Consider the following 20,352-nt stretch of genomic DNA (forward strand, 5'->3'; position numbering starts at 1 on the left):
AACTTTCTCCTAAGATCAAAATCGACACTTACGACAGATCTAAATCCAAGGACAACAGTATGACCAGTCTACTTTTGCAATGGGAAACTGTAAATGACGTAACAAACACACAAAAACAGATACAGTTTCTTTTATACAACTGAGGCGGAATTAAGGCAAAGAAAAGGGGCTTTTAAACAGACACACACACTGATCACAGGCTGCAAAAATCAGAGGCAAAACTGGAAAAAATGAACAAAGAACCTCAGCTGCACAGGGCTAAGCTGATCAACACACCTGGTACACAGAGAAACTGGATTGCAACGCAGGTTGCCCTCTCGGGAACTGCGCTGAAATGCAGAAACTCTTCACAGCACCTGCGCTGGGGCAGAAATGAGAATTCTATCCGGGTTTTGGGTCACGGTTTGCAATTTAATCTATGGTTTTTGGCCGAGTAAAAGCAATCAGTAATGCACAATCAGAGGGTTGATTTAAAAGAAGTTTAAGAGCTATCACAAAGGGTAATCAGATCATTTGTGAATCAGTTGTTCAGATCATAAACAGATCCAGTGAATGGATTGAAGTAGCAGATGTCTACTTTGCATTTGTAAATGGCAAATGCAGTTCGATTCGCTACTTCTAAGTTTATGAGATGAACAACAAGAAAAACACAAACTAACTAACTAGACACGATCCCCAGTGGAGTCGCCATTTTTTTATCGGGAAAAGTGTCTATTCAGAACGACCCTATCCCACTGGGTTGTGACAGTGACCTTAGAAACAAACAGGGAAAACTACTCTTATATTCTCCTTTATGAACTATAAACGAAGAGGAATAGGATGAACCAACCTGTGTCTTGCGCTAGTCCTTTGATCCAATCTCTCTCCTCTTTGACAGCTTCCAGCTACCTGCTCCCTTACTTGCCCAGCGTCACCAAGTTCCTGCAAGATCACAGAAGAAGGAAACTACACAAAGACATGGATTTATGTTCATAAATAGCTTAGGATCAGATTTAAGCTAAACATACAAATATAACAAACATCAATGATATACAAGCATGTAGGAGAAACTCAAATAGTTTTATTGATAAAACAAGAAGATCCAGGAGGAGTTACAACCGATGATTCCTGATCCAGCATCAACCTCCCAGCATAGAATCCCCTCTTCACCTCCAACAAATCATAAATCACCCAATACTCTGATATCTATCTCAAAACCAACAGCAATTCTCTGCAATGTACAAAATTCCAGCCTCTGGATCTCTTGGTGAGGGATCCATATATAGATGTATGCAAAGAGGATGAGTCATCTCATGAATTGATTAGTGGCCTCTCTCTGTCAGTTCTTGCTTCCACTTGGAGACTGAGAGCCTCTTACTCATCACTGGTCGAATTTAGTGAGGCAAGTGTCATTGGAGAAGATTCTGGAAGCTTCCATTGTCTCTCCACCTCGTGGAATGACTCTTCCACTTGTCATTTCCCGCTCAACGCACCCTGGTAGTGCATTCAAGTGCGTTGCAACGCACCTAGCCAGTGTATTTGGGTGCTTTGCAACGCAGCTAGTTAGTGGAGCAGCTAAAATGATCCTGATTTGACTAGTTCTGAGCAGTTTCTGGTGGAGAACTTCTGGGAGAAGCTGTAATTTGTTGACCTTGTTTCTTTAGGAGCTGGAACAACACTTTTAGGGACTAAGGATCCCTTGGTTTATGGACATTTCATGCTTATAGTTGTAAGGCACAAAAATGTCTATAACAATAGTGACCTGCTTTATCACAAATGTAACATCATCCTTTTCTTCCGCCCTTAGGTCCAGCCTTTCCTTTTGATTTAGTCCCAGAATTATTTCTTTTCTTAGCATGAGAAGAAAAGGCAGCATGAAGACCTTTAAGCATGGGAATTTCTTGCTCTTCTACCCTTGTTTCTTCTTGAATGCATCTAGCCATTAACTCCTCGAAACCAGGGATTACATTATTGTTCAGAAGAGTAGTCCTGAACACGTACCATTCGGATGGTAATCCTCCAAGAGTCTTGAGTGCCATTTCCCTGTCAGTTATATTCTCCCTAATAGATAGGAGATCGTTCCTGATCTCGGTGATTCTTAAGAAGTATGTTTGCATACTCTCATCTTTGCCCTTCTTAATTTCCTTCAGCTTATTTCTAAGAAACAAAACTTGATTTGCATCATTAACTTTAAATAAACTCACCAGTCTATCGTAGATTTCCTTGGAGGAGTTCAAGTCAGAGATGTAGGCCACCAAGCGCTTGTCAATAGAGTCCTGGATGATCTTCTTTGCTTTGACTTCTCTGGTTTTCCATTTGTTCCTGGTAGCAACAGATGCATTTGATGGAGGCTCAACAATATTGCCTCTCACATGGTCCAACGCTCCTTGATCTTCTAAGGTTAGATCAATAAACATCTTCCATCCTTGATAGTCAGTGTTCTCACGGAGCTTGTCTTCGGCAGGGAAGAGTGTTGAGGACCCCATAGTTCTTTTAGGATAGCCTTGCCAATCTTCTCTTCAGTGATTGCTCTTGCTCTTTCTCGGGCTTTGTCTTCACCTCAACGCTGAAACCATGTTAATTTATGTATGTTCTATGCTTATAACAGTTTACTTATCTTTCTTTATTATTATCCACTTATTAGCAATCACATGTACATAAAGTAAAGTGCTGATAGAACATTAAATGATCAGAAAAAAAGCCAAGACAAGAGACACAAGTTGTAGCGGCTAGCCACGGACAAACCCTAATGTGGGTAAACCCTTTGATTAAATCTTCCTTTATCTTCAATAATCCAGCAGAGAGAAATAGTACATAAATCTGATTTACATTAGCAGCAACAAACCCTAGATCAGTCCCAAACTAGGGAAAATAATATCTCGCAAACCGACTGTCGGATCGGCTTGATTCCACCACCAAAAAATGTGGCCTTCAGAGGAGATCCAAATGGACCTATAGCGCAGTTCTGAGGAGGGAGTCTCCTAGTCAACGCTGGAACTTTGATTCTGCAGTTGCTGCCATAAAATTGCGTCCTTCCTTCCACATGTGTGAGAGAGAGTCTCTTTTCTGCACAGTAGAGAAGAGCCTCTTTTCTGTGTAGGAGAGAGAGAGAGAGAGATGTGATGAGTTGAGTGAGTGCAAATGAGGAAAAGTCCTCCTGTATTTATACACCACTGTTGATGTTTGAATAGATGCGACTGTTGCGCTTCTAAGCCTACATGAGTTGTAGGTCGGCTTGATAATTATTCCATAATCAAAATAAATTCATATCTCCATAAATACTTATCGGAATCGGATGATATTTAGATCAATCCTACACCTCTTGATGAGAGGAATCTAATAAAAATATTATTAGCCATGAATAAGATGACTCACATGGAGTTTGGCCCTAGTTGCCAATTTTAACATGATACTCTTGAGGGGTTATCCTCCACACCAGCAGATGCATATATTACATTGGATACAGATGAGGAGGATGTAGAGGAGAGCAGTGGTGACTATGATAGTGATGTTGATTTTGATGATGATTATTGGTGAGTTACCTACTACCTTGTAGTTGTTTTGTATTTGTTATTTCTATTTTTCATTGGCATTGCTAGTCAGGAGTCCTCAAGACTCAGTACCTATGTAACACATTTTGATTTTGATGACTTAATGAGAAAATTGCAGTTTCTTGTCTTTCTCGTATTGGATCATTGATGAATTTGTCACGATTTTATTTATACACACAACGTTACAGATTTACATTGTAAAATCAAGATGTATGTCTGAATTTGTATCATCATGAGAATTTGTGTAATATGACACCATTGGAATATATATTCAGTGTGTGTGTCTATATATATATATATATAACATGCGTTACATGTCCTGTTTCGGGGAGTCTACATGCACTGTGTCGGACACTCGAATTTTTGTCCCATGTCCCTATGTCTGGTGGATTAGGTGGCATGTAATAAACTAAATTGAGAAATCATTGGAAATATTAGAAAATCAAATTCTACTGTGTACTATTGTAGAAAAATTAATGCTACATTGGAATATAGACCCTATAAGCCTTAGAAGTCTCACTATGTCTAACAAAAATACCACAAATACTCTAGGATTCCAACTTTGTCCTTTTCTCCTCAAGCACATGAATATAAACTAGACAACCAAATACATAAGGACGTGATACATGTTTTTCCACACAAATTAATGCCTCCTCTAGTGTCATGTCCTTCAAGATCTTACACCTATTCAAAATACACATGGTCATATTACAAACCTCCACCCATAAATACATCAACAAATCCATGTCATGAATCACAAATTTAGAATTCTCAACAATGGACCTATTTTTCCTCTTAACAACCCTATTCTACTATGGGTTGTAAGGCATTATAACTCCCTCTTGACCCTTGAGAATCGAGAGGCCTGTAGTTTAATTTAGACTTTCCTATCCATAGTAAATGTTTATGATTTTAACTTGTTTCTTTATTATTCTTAATTCTGATTCTTTCATCAAACAATTATCATAACATGGACATGAAGATCAGTGAAACAAAAGAACACAAGATATAGGCTCCAAGCCAGGGCAAAACCCCTCCAATAGGAAAACCCATTAAATTTTCTTCTTATAGAATTAGTGCAATTCAGATATCCAAAACCCATATGTTAGAAAATCAGAAAGACAGTAAAGATTTTCTTGATCTTGATAATTTCTTGTGATGTTTCTTATTATTATAATTCTTTATATCTTCTTTCTTTAGTTCATCAAGCAATTACCAAAAGCAGCAACACATAAAACAATAGACACCCGATCTAGGCACATGCCAGGGAAAAACCCCCCTCGAGGGGAAAACCCAGTGAAGATAATTCTTCCTTTCAATAGTATGCTTTGAGACTCTTCATCCTAGACCAAGACCAGACCTTCCCTCCACACCAAGTCAGCCTCCCAAAATTTTGACCTCTTCCTAGCAACTTCGACTATGCAGCAACTTACAGTGATTGGCAACATCTGGCAACAGTGAAACTTGGAAGACTTCAATCTACCAATCCAGGACACGAAACAGAGAGAGAGAGAGAGACACCAAAATTTCGATTTTACTTATCTTCTTAGACTTCCCCAAACTCACACTCACTTCGGCTTCCCGGCAACATACTTCGAACCTTTTCCCAGCAACAAGAGAACTTCCCACTTCTACCCTGCAACAAGATATTTTCTCACTTCTTCCAGCTACAAGAGAATTTGAACTTGTGAGAGAGTGATGCTCCAAATGAATTTGATGACCTTCCTTTTATGGGATTCTTGTGGGGTCGAATAAGGTCCTTAGGCTGACTTAATCTTCTCTTTGGCCGACATGTTGTGGAGGTTCCATAATTCATATTTGACTCAATACTTAACATTTTTACACGATTCAAAAGCCCAAGAAGGGTCTCTTTAAATGTACAATAATTCTATAGACTCATAATAAATCCTAGAATTCGTCAATGGGGACTTTGACCTAAAACATGGTGACCAAGCATGAAACCCATGCTTTAATAAGTCACAATAATAATAATAATAATTCTTGTCTTTATTATTTTGACAAGTACATTATTGAAGACCGAACAAGGTTACTTTTTCCAACACTCCCTCTTAACTTGGGAGGTATTCATAATGTACAAATGCAATGGAAGATCTCAAAATATATGAACCACGAAGAACTTTAGGCATCGCAATGCCATGGACTAGATTCCTGACCATGGCAATCTATCCACATAGTCACTCGACAGTTTAGGCCCCGCAATGCCATGGACTAGATTCCTGACCAAGCAATCTATCCAGGTGGGACTAAGATGGACTCAAGATTTCAACCCCTTTAGGTACCCTCGGATTTACTTGCTAACCATCAACCCAAAAATCCAGGTGTGTATCCAAAACAAAGTTCAATAATCCACACCACCTTTCTAACTTCTAGACATCAACACAATGTGTCGGCCAAATGTCCTCTAAGGCAATGCTTCACTCACAAGACCTCGACACCCCTTGATCCAGCAGATCAAGAATGATCAATCTCTCTCAATCAATCTGATTGGTAACCAGAATGTTATCAATTCCTTTGAGAGATTCACCTGTACAAACACAACCCCAATCAATAATATACTTTCACATGTACATAATCAAATACAAACCTTTGGGGTCTTATAGATAATCGATGTTGCTTTTCATCTTTATATGGTAGGACTATCAATTGAATCTTTGATTAGAAGATTTCCCAATCATATTTTTTCCTTCGTACTTCTCATGCAGCAACATATCCTTCGAAAGTCATTCTTCAATTGATACCAAGCTATGCCCTCCCTCTCAACCAGGAAGCACCTATTTATCTGTACTCCCTCTTAATCTTAGGGAGGTCTCTTCTATTCATGCTTCCTCTGAGAGATCAGCTTCTTCCTTTTCGACATCAAATAATATTCCATCGCTTCCAACCATTTCATCAGAGTTATTATCATCCCCGTCATGCTTATCACATCACTGAACATCTTCACCAAGTTGAAGATTGTGTACCTATGCAACTTAAATACCAAATACAACCAAATCTATAGAAGCATGATGTTGGCCATATGAAAATCACGGAACCGTTTCATCTTTATACATATCAGATACCCAAACTCAATTACAAACAAGAGACATATACTCTTCAACATCTTTGCTCGGGACATTTGTCACATACCCTAAATTATTTCAAAACACTTTCTCATTCCATTTAGGGTTTCAATGTGTCTTCCAAATGTATGACATACCTTACTACAACATATAGAAAACCATAAAAATCATTCACACAAATATAGATCTACAAAGTATCTAACAACATTTCAAATTACATATGTTAGATTTCACACTAAGGATTCATACAAATCCTAGATTTCATACAAAAGAATCAATCAAAGTCAATCACAGCTTAGCCACTGACCAGCCTTCACTAGGGTTAGTTCCAACCCCTAGATTTTAATCAACCATCAATCAATCACTAACATGACCAGCGATCACTAGGGTTAGTTGCAAACCCTAGATTTCCGAGCAATCATCAATCTTAACAAAAAAAATCAAATTTTCAACAATCTTTCATAAATCTCAAATTATCATATAGTCATCATATATCAAAGAGTTCTACTTCGACTAAGGTTTAACTCCAAAACCCCAAAATTATAATTTCACAATCTTATTAGTCTTACATAGATCCTAAATCATCATATTTCAGAGATTTTACTATGACTAAGGTTTACCTCCAAAACCTTACAATTCCACAAACTCAACAATCATTAAATATATAGATCTCAAAGTGTTACATTACACACATTAGACAATTCCACTACTGGGATTTAACTGCAAAACCCTAGATTTTCATTTTCAACAATCACTTAATAGATCTCAGATTGTTATATCGCACATACTAGACAATTTAAATTCACTAGTGTTTAGCTACAAAAACCTTAGCTTTCCAAATATCATCATCCTAGAATCTCAGACAAGGACTTCCATTAAATCCTAAAACAAGGACTTTCATTAAATCCTAAAACAAGGACTTCCATTAAATCTTGAAACAAGGACTTCCATTAATTCCTAAGACTTATGACCATCAATGATGCAAGGCTACCCCCGCACATACCCACAATATGCATAATAATGCATAAATACATCTGTCCCAGGTATTTGACTCACAAAGGAGCCAAATCTTCAACTATACTTAGTAAGGCCCCTTTATTCACAATTCCTTTTATATCGGAACCAATCACCCCACCTAAACCTCCTATCGGGAGTTAAATCAATCCTCAAGCCTTCATTTAAACCTTCATTAAAGCCTCCCATTAATTCTTCCTTATCGGGACTTTTAAAGCCCTTGTAACCTTCATACAACCCATATATATAGCCTTCTCTCTTGATACATTGGTTACGTATGGTTTTAACACATAAAAACCTCACATCGGCGCTTTTTCCTTATAAATCATTTATAAAGGGAAAACATACGCAAACGCACCTTTTTCCCCCTCGGTACAGCCTCTGCACAATTCCCAAGGCTACTTTTATCGCAATCAGGTATTGGCCTTCCGCGGTTCACATTAACCCATACTCCTTCCGTTTTCCGATATGCAATTTTCCTTTAGAACCAGGCCGCATCACTTTAACGCAAATACAAAGGAATAACAGGAAAAACTCGCTCCAGCACACATAACCGGATTTCAAATCTTATAGACCCGCCACTATAAACTTCGTCAGGTCCGTATCTTCCACTTCCGTTCGGCACTTATTCCTCCAAAACTCCGATCTCCGACTCCATCTCCGCCGTCCATTTCATTCGTCGATCCAACGGCTATCGGCGCATCGTTGATCGGCCTATCGGCATTCCATCACACTATCCCTTGACCACTCCTATATGCAATTAGCGATTAGATCTGGGCCGTCAATCTGTACTCTCGATCCGACGGTCCAGGATCCATCGCATTATCACAATCGCTCTCCTCTATCGTCGAACCTCTTCCACTTCAAACCGTCGATCCGACCAGTTCTACAGATCTGATAAGGGTATAAACCACTCTTTATAATATTTCAAGTCTGGTTTTCAGACTCGGACTATGTTTTGCGCTGATTTCCAATGTAAATCGAATTTTGGCTTGCGGGACTTAGATTGTGTAATAAACTCCGCCAATGCGATATTTCGCCTTGCTCCTTAGCGAAATCATCTGGACCGTTGATCTTCTAGATCCAACGACTCCTGAGCGTCGATACTTCACTTCACGCTTCTCCCTTTTACTTAGTTTTTACACTAAGTCTTTAGTTTTTCCATGATTTAGCTCCTCTTCAAATACTTCGATTCCTTCACCGTTTCTGCTGCGACTCCCTCCTGAGCTTGATTTCTATGGTTTTTATCACTGACTCTGGCCTCTATTTAATCTCTCAATGGATTCAAAGATCCATCACGAACAGCTTGGCTCGTTCTTCTCCTCTGTACTCCGCTTCGACTTTGCCTGCAACCTCTGTTACAGAATCTATGAGTTCACAAATAATACATTAAGGAAATACTCGTCTCACACACTCTGACACAGTCAGGAATAAAACTCTGTATGTATATGTATAACCAAAAGATTACATTCGAGACTTCTTTGTCTCGCACAGGCCTGTTTTTCAATATCGTGGCCTCCTTCTGACTCTGCCCATAGGCTTACATATATGCCAGAAAGTTCTGTTGAACTCGTCCTAGTTCGACTCCTAAATCTATTGAACTGACTCCTAAATCCTCTTTGTCCTCTATGTCCACTTCAAATCTCTATTTAATTCCTAAAAGCTCTCTCTCGTCCCTTGAATCATGAACTGTTCTAAGAGTCCTAATTGACTTCTGACTCTTGTCATTTATTCACCACTCATGTTCTCATTTATTTGAGAGCATTTACAACTTCCTCCATTATCTAATTAAATCACTTAAAGGCCTAAATATTGCATTAATTTATCACTCAGGAATCCAACTTCCTAAAAATACATGACCCCCTATGTCTACTTAACTACAATGATTTTCTCTTGGGTGAATGCTCCTGCATCAAACTCCCAAAGTAGAAAATATTCATGATCTCCTGATCATGTGTCTTCCTGGATCCCATACTTTGTTTTGTAATTGCTCAAATGTTTTGCTCCTTTGCTGCTATTGTACTTCTGTTGTCTTTTGTTCCATCTTCTTCTCCTTATCAATCTGGTTCAAACTCTGTTTGATCATATTTCCTACTGCTACTATTTTCCTCCATTTGAGCTGCTTCATCATCAGCTGCCACATTTCTTCAATCTCTGTCTCTAGCACATCCTTGGACTGGTCCAGGTTCTACTTCTTACTTCTGTCCACTAGTTCTTCAATCTATTGTTCTTCTTCTTGTTCTGTTATTCTTGCTCCAACTTTTGCTTTGCTTACTTCAACTTTTGCTTTGCTTGCTATGCTCACTGCCTCCCTATCATCCTTGCCCTCTTTCATGATTACTTATGTCTGCACTGAATCATGACTGTCCAGCACTCTATCCAACAATTTAACTTCTCTATTCCATGGATTAAATTCTTCCATAGAATTCTCTTCTTTTTTCTTTATTTGGCTGCTCATCTGTGCCAAATTTCCTCCAACATTTGCAACAAAACCTACAATCATAAAACACTTGTTAAAATCAAATTCATAAGGCTTTTGTGCCTTATCTTCCTTTGGCAACAATTTAGTTTGTTGCTCTGTTTCTTTCCCCTCTATCAGCACATCAGTATGCTGATTTGAAATCTCAAAAGAATTCATGAGACTATCAACTAGTCTCTTCCCTACATCATCTGCTCTAATGATGTCTTCCTGCTTTTGTCCACTGTAATGAACTTCTTCTTCTGCAATCATACTATCATACTTTGAATTTTCCAACAAATATTCCAGCAATGCAATTTCTTTGTATCACTTTGCAAGTGTTTCATCATCACTTATGTTTCCTGCATTTATACACAAATTATTAGTTTGGAAATCATAAGATTCAACAGTCTCAACTGTTGCTTCACATATCAGCTCTTCAAACTGAACTTCATCTCCTTCTTCCATAAGAACTTGTTCCTGTGTTGTCACATCTTCACACATCCATGCATTGTTAAGTTCTTTCTGCTGTAATGAATCACTGCTTTTCTCATTTAAGAGACATTCTCCATCCTCCTTCACTTCAAAGTTTTTATCTTCTGAAAGATACTTCTCCATACTCTTGACAGCTTCAAAAGATTGTTTATCCTCTGCAAAACACTCATTTATTAGTGTTCCTTCTCCCTTTGCTAAGTCTTTTGCATAGACTTCTTCCTTCTTAACATCTTTCAGTAGATGTCCTTCTTCCTCAACAGCTTCCATGGATATTTCCACTGTGCCTATCATCATGGTGGATTGATGATCCTTTACTATGTTTTCAGCTAACATAGTCTCTTCTTCAAGTTTGCCTTCAATCTCTCGCTGTCTATCTTCCCCAAGAGCTATTCTTGTCTCACCATCTGCATTAATATTCTCCTGCATTTGTTCTGCATCCACAAACAAACTATCAATTTTAAAAACATAAGACCCTATGGTCCTACTTGATGTCTCAGCCATCATATCTTCTTGTTGTTCTAAATCCTTCATATGATTCAGAAATTCTTCGATGGTCTCCTCTCCAATCTCCTCAAGCCCTTCACTTGGTTGCTTGATATCTTTCCCCAACTGCATATGAGACCTATCTATCTCATCTTCTTCCAAAACAGAATTTGGATTCTGCTTGTCTTCTTTCTCTTTTATGACAATATCAGCAAATTTTCCTTCTTTATATGTTTCACCTGCAAACATACACAATTTTTTAGATTTAAAACCATGTGACCTTTTGGTCTCACTTGAAGTTTCAGTCTTCAAGTCTTCATCTTCACTTTCTCCCAGAATTTCTCCCTGCTCTGGTTCACAAATGTACTCTTCCATTTCTAACTCAACTTCCTTGAGTTTTTCCTTCAACCACTTTACTTGCTTTTGATGTAGCCTTCTCTGTATCTCATGCCATTTTACTGGCGTCTTCCTCAAGACCCAACCTAGTCTATGGTCTTCTTCAAGTATCCTCCTTAGTGCATCGAGTTGTTTTTTTAATTCAGCAACCTCTTTGTTAATCTCCTCTTGACTCATCCTTTTGCCATTTGCCTTGGCATCCTCTTTCCTCATCTTTCTTTTGCTGTGACTTTTCTCTGAACCTCTGCTATGACTATCAATAGTCATCTTCTTCTCCTCTTTCTTCATGAGTTTCTCACTCATCTACAACAAGCCTCTGCAACAGTTAGTCCTCCTTGTTGCAATCTTACCTCACTCAGTCTTTCGGTAAGCAAGGGTCCTATGTATGGAACCTCCTCTTGAGCAACACCTTTGCTCCTTCTAGGCTTCTGCAAATCCTAGAATTTCTCAATGGGGACGTTGACCTAAAACATGGTGACCCAAGCATGAAACCCATGCTTTGATAAGTCACAATAATACTAATAATAACTCTTTTCTTTATTCTTTTGACAAGTACATTACATGATGACTCAAGTACATTATTGAAGACCGAACATAGTTACTTTTTCCAACACCATAACCACAGAAAACTTCCACCTCTAGATGCCAAGTCAAGCCTTTCTTCTTTCCAGCAGATCGATTAGCAAGAGACCAACAACAAGAGATGTACCAAGGCAGAAATTCCATAAATTCTAGCTCAAGAAGAAATCCTCTCTTTCAAACTTCATCTCTCCACTTCTTCATTGTCCTTTCTACGATATTTCATACCGCAATCCATCAAGTGTATGTGTACAAATGAGCTCCAACTTCCCTCTATTTATATAGTTCAAATGGATGAAAATAGACATGTCCATTAGGGCATGGCCGACTTGATATGTAGGCCAATTGGCACCTAGAGGGGTTTTTGACCCAAAATTACATATTTGAAAATTATTTTTCTTTTTCTTTTACAATAGGTCCAAATAGGACTTTGACTCTTTGACTCAAAAACCTAGAAGCATGAAGAACATGCTTATCTAGAAAAATAATAATAATAATTTTTATTTTTCTTTTATTTTGCTTTTTACATAAAATACATAATGGTAAAAATTATTAAAACCGAACTTAGTTACATTCTCCAACACTCCCTCTTAACTAGGGAGGTATTCATAATTGTACACCTAGTACAAGGATACTCTCAAACTGAAATATTCTCATAAGAAGAGTCGGATTGATAAGCCATCTTTAAGCATTAACATCATAACCAGCAATGTCAACATAGCAAGGACTTGACTAACAAGCTCTATCTTTCCACTAGATCATTGCACAATGTTGGGAGGCTTTACGTGAAACACCACACTACGTTTTAAGGAACACACCCCATTCGAATGTTCACCAAGTATGTCCTTTTAGGACTATTCTTGTCTTGGATTCCCAATCCTCAAAGAATATTGGTCCTCTTTGACCGCTCTTGTCTTGGATACACGTCCAGTCCTAAAAAAGTGTCGATCCACAAGACTACTTACTATCTTGGATTCCCAATCCTCAAGGAGTACTAACCTTAGATGCTTATCCAATCCTCCAGACCCCATTCTCCCTCCATGGCCTTCACTAGATGTATGACTGTTAGTTCTGGCCTAGTGCATGACTCATGAAGAAGAGAATATAATGTCCATCATCACTCCCTCTCAACCAGGGAGGAGATCTCCATTCCCTCTCTATCAAGGAATAAATCCTTGCTCCCTAAATATTTAAGGAGGCTTCTTACTCCCTCTCAAACATAGAAGAGATTCCTTACTTCCTTTTAATTGGGAAATCATAACCGCAAGCTCTTTAGCTTGTCTTCATCAACACATTAACTACTAGTTCTTCATGGAGACCTTCAAGTAGTAGTTGCATGGCACCTCCTCCCTGTTGCATCTCGTCATATTGTGCTTTTGTAATGGATCTAAACTTTCTTCAGGCCATCAATCTTTCATATCACATTCCTCTAGTCATCATCAATAAATGCACTATATTGAACCAATCGAAGTAGAGCTAATCATAACTTCCACTAATCATGAAATTGATCTTCATTGTCATCGAAACATACATATCGAGTTATTTTCTCGATTGCTACATTTCAATCCCAAGATGATGTAGACATCTTGATCACATAATCCTCCCAAGGATTATCAAAATTGTTAGCATCAGGTTTGAACCTTTCCCTAAAGGTCCAAAAGCAATATTTATCGATTCATTTTGCAAAGTCATGGTTATGTAAAGGGCCTATAACATTTCTTGTGTAAATTGCTATATAAGCCTAGGGACATGTCTAATCAAGTCTTTTCACCTAACCCTAAGCTTATCCTAAGTTTTTCACAATGCAATTAGCCTACCGCAACCCTACAATTGGCACTAGGAAAATTTTAAAAGATAGGTTTTTGAGCTGCCAACCCCATCATTTCAAGTGCTTGAGAGTTTTTTCACAAAGCCCTACCCCTTTCCATCCATGATGTGACAGCTAGTTGCATTGTAAAGCCCAAGAAGGAAGTTTAAACTCAAACCCTAAATTGCCTAGTTTACCCTAAAATGATAATTTCCAGTAAACCCAGAAATCTATTTACAGTGCGCAGGAAAGCTCTAAAAGTGTTTGTAGCATCCAACCAAGAGAATTCAATATTGTAGAGGGATTTGTAGTGTTAGAGTCTTTGCAAATATGGGTCGATCAGGTCATGTGAAGAGGTTTATGTCAAAACCCTAGCTAAGGAAACAAAGGGAGAGCCTAGTCATATCCATGTTGAAGAGCATATTGAAAACCCTGTAAAGGAACCAGAGGTTAGGGTTTATGAAAGGAGAACAAGAAGACAACAGAAATTGATGTTAGAAGAAGAGGAGGCAAAACAAAGAGTAGCACAAAGTAAAAAAGGCAAACAGAAAATGGAAACAGAGCCTAGGGTTTACTGCAAAAAACCTCATACTCGCCCTACAAACAAGCTAAGACTGAATTTCAAGGCTAAAATGAACCCTAGGCTAAAGGATACAGTGATTATTGATGTAGAGGAAGAGACTGTGCAAGCTTGAAAGAGAAAAAAGAGATGGAGGAAAAAAGAGCATGCTAACAGAAAAGGGAAAGAAACCCCAAAGGTTGATAAAATCGTACAAAAAACTACCATAAGGGTGGCAAGAAGTCTGGATAAATTAGACCTATTTTCTCAAGCTGTTGAAGCCACGAAAGAATAAACAAATCTACATTTTTGGTGAAGCAATACCTTGAGCCAAGAACAGGGGAATTTATTTTGTTGTAAAAACCCTAATTTTGACTAATATATTTCATGAAGTTTTTTGACAATCTAGCCAACATACTCCAAGGCCGAATGATGATATTATACAAACTTTTGTGGATTGTAAGCACGCAGATGAAGTCCCTATGGTTTTGGTCAAATAGTCAACAAGAAGGAGAAATGGTAGCACTTTGTTTTTCCCTATTTTAGCCACCATCTTTAAGCACAGATTCCAAACAATTAAAAAGGAATTTTAAAAATCCAAAAGAGGTTTTTGTTGGGAACGTGATGGTTTACAAAAGTGTCCTTCAAATTTTACCCAAACATCATGGTTTGGAAATTACAGAGGAATCTTTGAGGCCTATTTTTCCAAATTTTGTATTTCTGTTATTTTCTTATTTTAGTCACTATTTTCAAGCGTAGTTTTTGAACATATGGAGATGAATTTGTAAAAACCAAAAGAGATTTTTGTTGGTCACATACTAATTTAAAAAATCCTCTCCCGGTTTTTACCCAACTAGCAGGGTTTGAAGGATATGAAGGAATATTTCCAACCTATTTTTCAAGATTTAAATAATTAATTATTTCTTGTTTTAGTCGTCCACTTTGGGCGAGGTTTTCAAGAATATGAAGATGAATTTTCCAAATATAAAAGAGGTTTTTGTGGGGAATGAGCTTATTGAAAAAAAAATGTCTTTCACTTTTTATATAGCTATCACAGTTTGGGAGATCTGAATGCATCTTTGAAACCTATTTTTCAGAAATTTCCCAGATTTTTCGAAATTTGTTTCCTTATACAAATGTTTAAGCCATTAGTTTAATGACCATCTCATCAAATTCAACTTGGGATCATACTAAAGATGGGTGAAGAGGTTTTTCAAACCCATTTCTTTTGGATCTTGATGGTTAGTGTAATTAATACTTTCTACAAATCGTGGTTCTGAAACCTATGTAGTATTTCTATAAATTAAATGTAAACCTATACATTTATAGGAATTAAACCCTAAACCTATGTAGTATTTATGCGTGTTGAAGGCTTAATTAATCTAAAGTTTGCCAAGATCAATAGATTTTGATCAATGACACAAAGATTTATGTGTTGGTATCACTTTTTCTATATGTTTCAATGTTTCCTTCTTTGTAATATCATTTGAATGTAATGTCTTCTGATATTTGAATGAGAATAAATGCTACAGAATTCATCCTTGCTTTAATGCTCTATCTCATAGATTCAAATATTTGCACTCCTATCTTCTAAAGATGCCTTAGGATTCATTTCATATGCCCTACTGTAGTGGACTATTTTTCTATTTCTCTCTTTCAGCTACAACGATGATGACCAATGTCTAAGATGTGTTATCTACCTGGCCTTTGTCAATCTTGATTAAACAGTCAGAATATTGGTAAGTTGCCATAAACCCTAACATGTTGACTCCACTACACAATGGACTATCTCCCTCATGCCCAACCAAACCCTATTTCAACACAACTCAATTGAAGATCTAGCCATTGTGTGAATGTGCAGTGAATTGCTAAATCTAGTGATTAGGTTGTCAAAGAGAACCCTCTCTGGATTGAAGGAGCTAGCCTTCAATCTGTAAGTTGGTTTGAATGGTTACGTCAAGAATTTTTCTCCCACAGCCAAGAGGACATTTTTGACAACAAAAACCATCCACTCTATTCATGTATATATTGAATTGAGTTCAAAACAAACATTTGTTGATATACTTGTCTCAACAACGTCCTTCTTGGTAGCAAAGCCATAAACCAATTAGATAACCAATACCAAAATATTAAAATCATAATCACCTCATCATGATGGCCTTTTTATTATCAAATATTACTTCCGTGTTTTATCCTTTGAGATCAACATCCTTCTGCATGGTCTATCTTCATATTGCATAAGAATCCTTCTCCATGCTTTCACCTTTAATCAAAGTGCCCATGGAGCAAGCTACAATTTCGTCCTTCTTGGAGTTGTCATTATCAACTCTCTTTCTTTCTCTAGGAGACCATATCTAATGTTCAACAATATCATCAAACTAATTCTCCTTCCAGCTTCTTCACATGTTGTTGCAATATGTCTTATTGGGGAGCCCAAGTCATATCCCATGCATATCATCACTATCAAAGTTGTCAAATTATAGTATCCTCTTAAACAAGGTGTCAAATTTGGCTCTTTTGCTCCCTTTGAAGTCAACATTTCTTTGCACAGTTTATCTTCATATTGCAACAAGATTATGCTTCAGTGTTCAGTCATCAATGTGTTATTGGAATGAACTCATCAGCTGGAAGTTTCAACATCATGTCCATCAGGGTCCTTACAGTTCCCTTTTTTCATCATGCTCATCATTTTCAAGTTGTCATCAACAAGCACGAGTGGCGTTTTGTTGTGTTCTTTCATCCTTCTCATTTTGCTTCCATAGCTTTGACAACCTTCATTATGTGCTTGCAATTCACACAAGCACAAGAAAGCAAAATATACAAAGACAAGAGCATGATGTCAATTCTAATAATCTAAGGTTTCTCAAAAGGGTATACTTCTAAGATTCTAGTTACAAACCTTATATTCCTTGTTCTAACCCTTATTAAGGTTTTAGCGAAAACATTAGCCCTAGGGTTTCGACTTTCAAGCCCTAGGGTTTATTCAATTTAACCCTTGCTAGGGTTTTACCACATACCCTAGACTATCCTTAGATCTACAAACCCTAAATGTCAAGAGGAACGGTTTCTTAGAGGGAACAATCAATTAGGGTTATGGTTTTCACTTCTAGGGTTAGATTAATTTAAACCAAGGGTTTAAACCTTACCAAAAATTCCTCGGGGCTTAGTAAGTCCTACAAACCCTAGAGACTTTGTCCTACAAACCCTAGAGACTTTGTCCTACAAACCCTGGAGACTTTATAGACCCTTTAGACTTTGTCCTACGAACCCTAGAGACTTTATAGACCCTTTAGAGAGTTTATAGACCCTTTAAATTCAAAATGAGCTTGACATAAATCAAGAAATATATGACAATTATACATACCTCTCCGAATTTTACCTTACTTCTTCCTTGCAGAGATCTAGATTCTCTTCAAGTGTTAAGTCTAATCTTCCAGCAAATGTGCCTTTTCATCTCCAAATATAGAACCCTTTTGTTGAGTTCCAAGCTAAGAAAAATATCATGTCACTCATAGCACCAATATTCTTCTTTGCAGCCTTGGTAGCTCAAATCCCCTCAAGTCGCCAAACAAGCCATAAGACCATTTTCAAACATGGCTAACAACCGGGGCTTGGGATCCACCACCACCGAGAATCCGACTTGTAGGCTTTTTGATCATCTAAAAACAGGTCTTCAGGAACTCTAGATGCATTGTGACTGCAAACGATGCCCAGTCCAACCATAAGCGTCGAGATGAGCAACGATCCAACATTCGTTAGAAACACGACAACAATGGTGAGCACAGTTATGATCTCGAGAACCTCCCTATCACTATAGGTCATGTTGAGTAACACCAAGTGTTTCGTCAATAAGGAGGAATAACGATACAGAGTGACAAAACGAGGCGTAAGGTCAACACCCCGCAGAGCAGTAGCAGGTAATACGTCCAGTTCTTGCAGATCCTGCTGCTTGCCTTTGCCAGCGACCCAAACTTTGTCAAGGGACTCTGATCCACCATCCCTAGTCATGATCTCTGCGAACTACATTCTTTATTGAGTTTAATCACAGCCTTTTGCAATGCCGCAGAGTACAATAAAGAACGAGAGCTTATCTCCTTTTTCCTTTGCCAAGCTTCCACCATAACTTGATCATTGTGCGAGAGTGATATCATTGTCCAGTAGTTTTATTCAGGCCTTATGAGATCACTATATAGAGCGAGCCTTAGCAAGTTATACGATTTCACACAAAAACCAATCTATGGAATTGTTTAATGCGAGCCATCACAGATCCGAATTGTCTTAAATTCGATTTATCAGAGGTGTGATATATATTAAATCCATTTACCGAACCGTTTTGTGTGAGCCACAAGATTAGCGATATCACAGAACTATTGTTGTGAGTTACGGAAAAATCGCAACCCATCACAAAAATTTCACGAGCTATGAACCAGTCACATACGCGAGTCATATAAATTAAGTCACATTGTAATACCACAGAGCAGCGTGATGTGATATCATTGTAACTGTGATGCAATAGATCATGAACCATAGATGCTAGTCTCTGACGTATTGCAAGCTACCTTTTATCAATGTGAACCTCCTGAGATTTAAATGAAGTACTGAGATGATATTTTTTTTGAATTGAAGTGTCAAAATAATCTACTAAAATATTGCGAACCATTTGTAACAAGCTTCAGAAATAATATGTTGCCACAGAAACGTCTTTGATCCATAGAGTTATATAGTCAACGAACCCACCGAATGTATGCGAGCCACCACAGGAATTTATGCAAACTATTGTTGGACCCACTGTTATTTAATACGAGCCAGAGAGATATTTAATTGAGCCTTATATATGGTGCCATATTCCTCTTTTTAGGGTTACCCGCAAAATTTTGGCCTCATACTCCAATCCTTTGCTCTGATACCATGTTGGAAAATCAAGAGGCTTGTAGTTTGAATTAGATTTCCCTAACCATATTAATTGCTTGTGAATTTAACTTGTTTCTTTATTATTTTTAATTATGATTCTATCGTCAAACAATTACCATAACATGAACATGAAGATCACAGAAACAAAAAAACACAAGATATAGGCTTCAAGCCAGGGCAAAACAATGGGAAACCCCAAAAATTTATCTTCTTATAGAATCAGTTCAATTGAGATATCCAAGACCTATAACCACAGAAAACTTCCACCTCTAAATGCCAAGTCAAGCCTTCTTTTCAGCAAATCCATCAACAAGAGACCAGCAACAAGAGATGTACCAAGGCAAAACTTCCATAAGATCTAGCTCAAGAAGAAATCCTCTCTTTCAAACTTCGGCCCTCCACTTATTCACTGCCCTTGCGATATTTCAGACCACAATCCATCACATGTCCATTGGGGCAAGGCCGACTTGATATGTAGGCCGACTTCGAACATAGAGGAGTTTTTGACCCAAAATTACATATTTGAAAATTCTTTTTCTTTTTCTTTTACAATAGGGCCAATTAGGGCTTTGACTCTTTGACTCAAAAACCTAGAAACATGAAGAACATGCTTGTCTAGAAAAATAATAATAGTAATTTTTCTTTTTCTTTTCTTTTGCTTTTTAATAAAATACATGATGGTACAAATTATGAAGACCGAACTTAGTTAGCACCCTATAATCCAAATGACCAACACACGTGCCATAACTAACACAATTAGTACTACCATGCTTCACCAAATCTACCTGGACCATATAAAGACCTCCAACCTGAACTCCTTTTGCCACAATTTGGGTTCGATTTCTAACAATGACCTTATGAGCATCAAACTCATCATATAAGGAAGATTTGCCATACAAGAAACTGAAAGAATATTCGTCTTCAATCCATGAACAAACAAAACATCTCTAAAATCAAGAGAATCACCTAAAGGCATCTAGAAAGAAATGGAACCAACTCCTCTCATACGATAAGCAGTATCATCCCCTAGCTTGACACTC

This window comes from Pinus tabuliformis, chromosome 1_2 (assembly GCF_031772625.1).
Source record: "Pinus tabuliformis cultivar Carrire ecotype Pingquan chromosome 1_2, CPIR1, whole genome shotgun sequence".
Lineage (NCBI taxonomy): Eukaryota > Viridiplantae > Streptophyta > Pinopsida > Pinales > Pinaceae > Pinus > Pinus tabuliformis.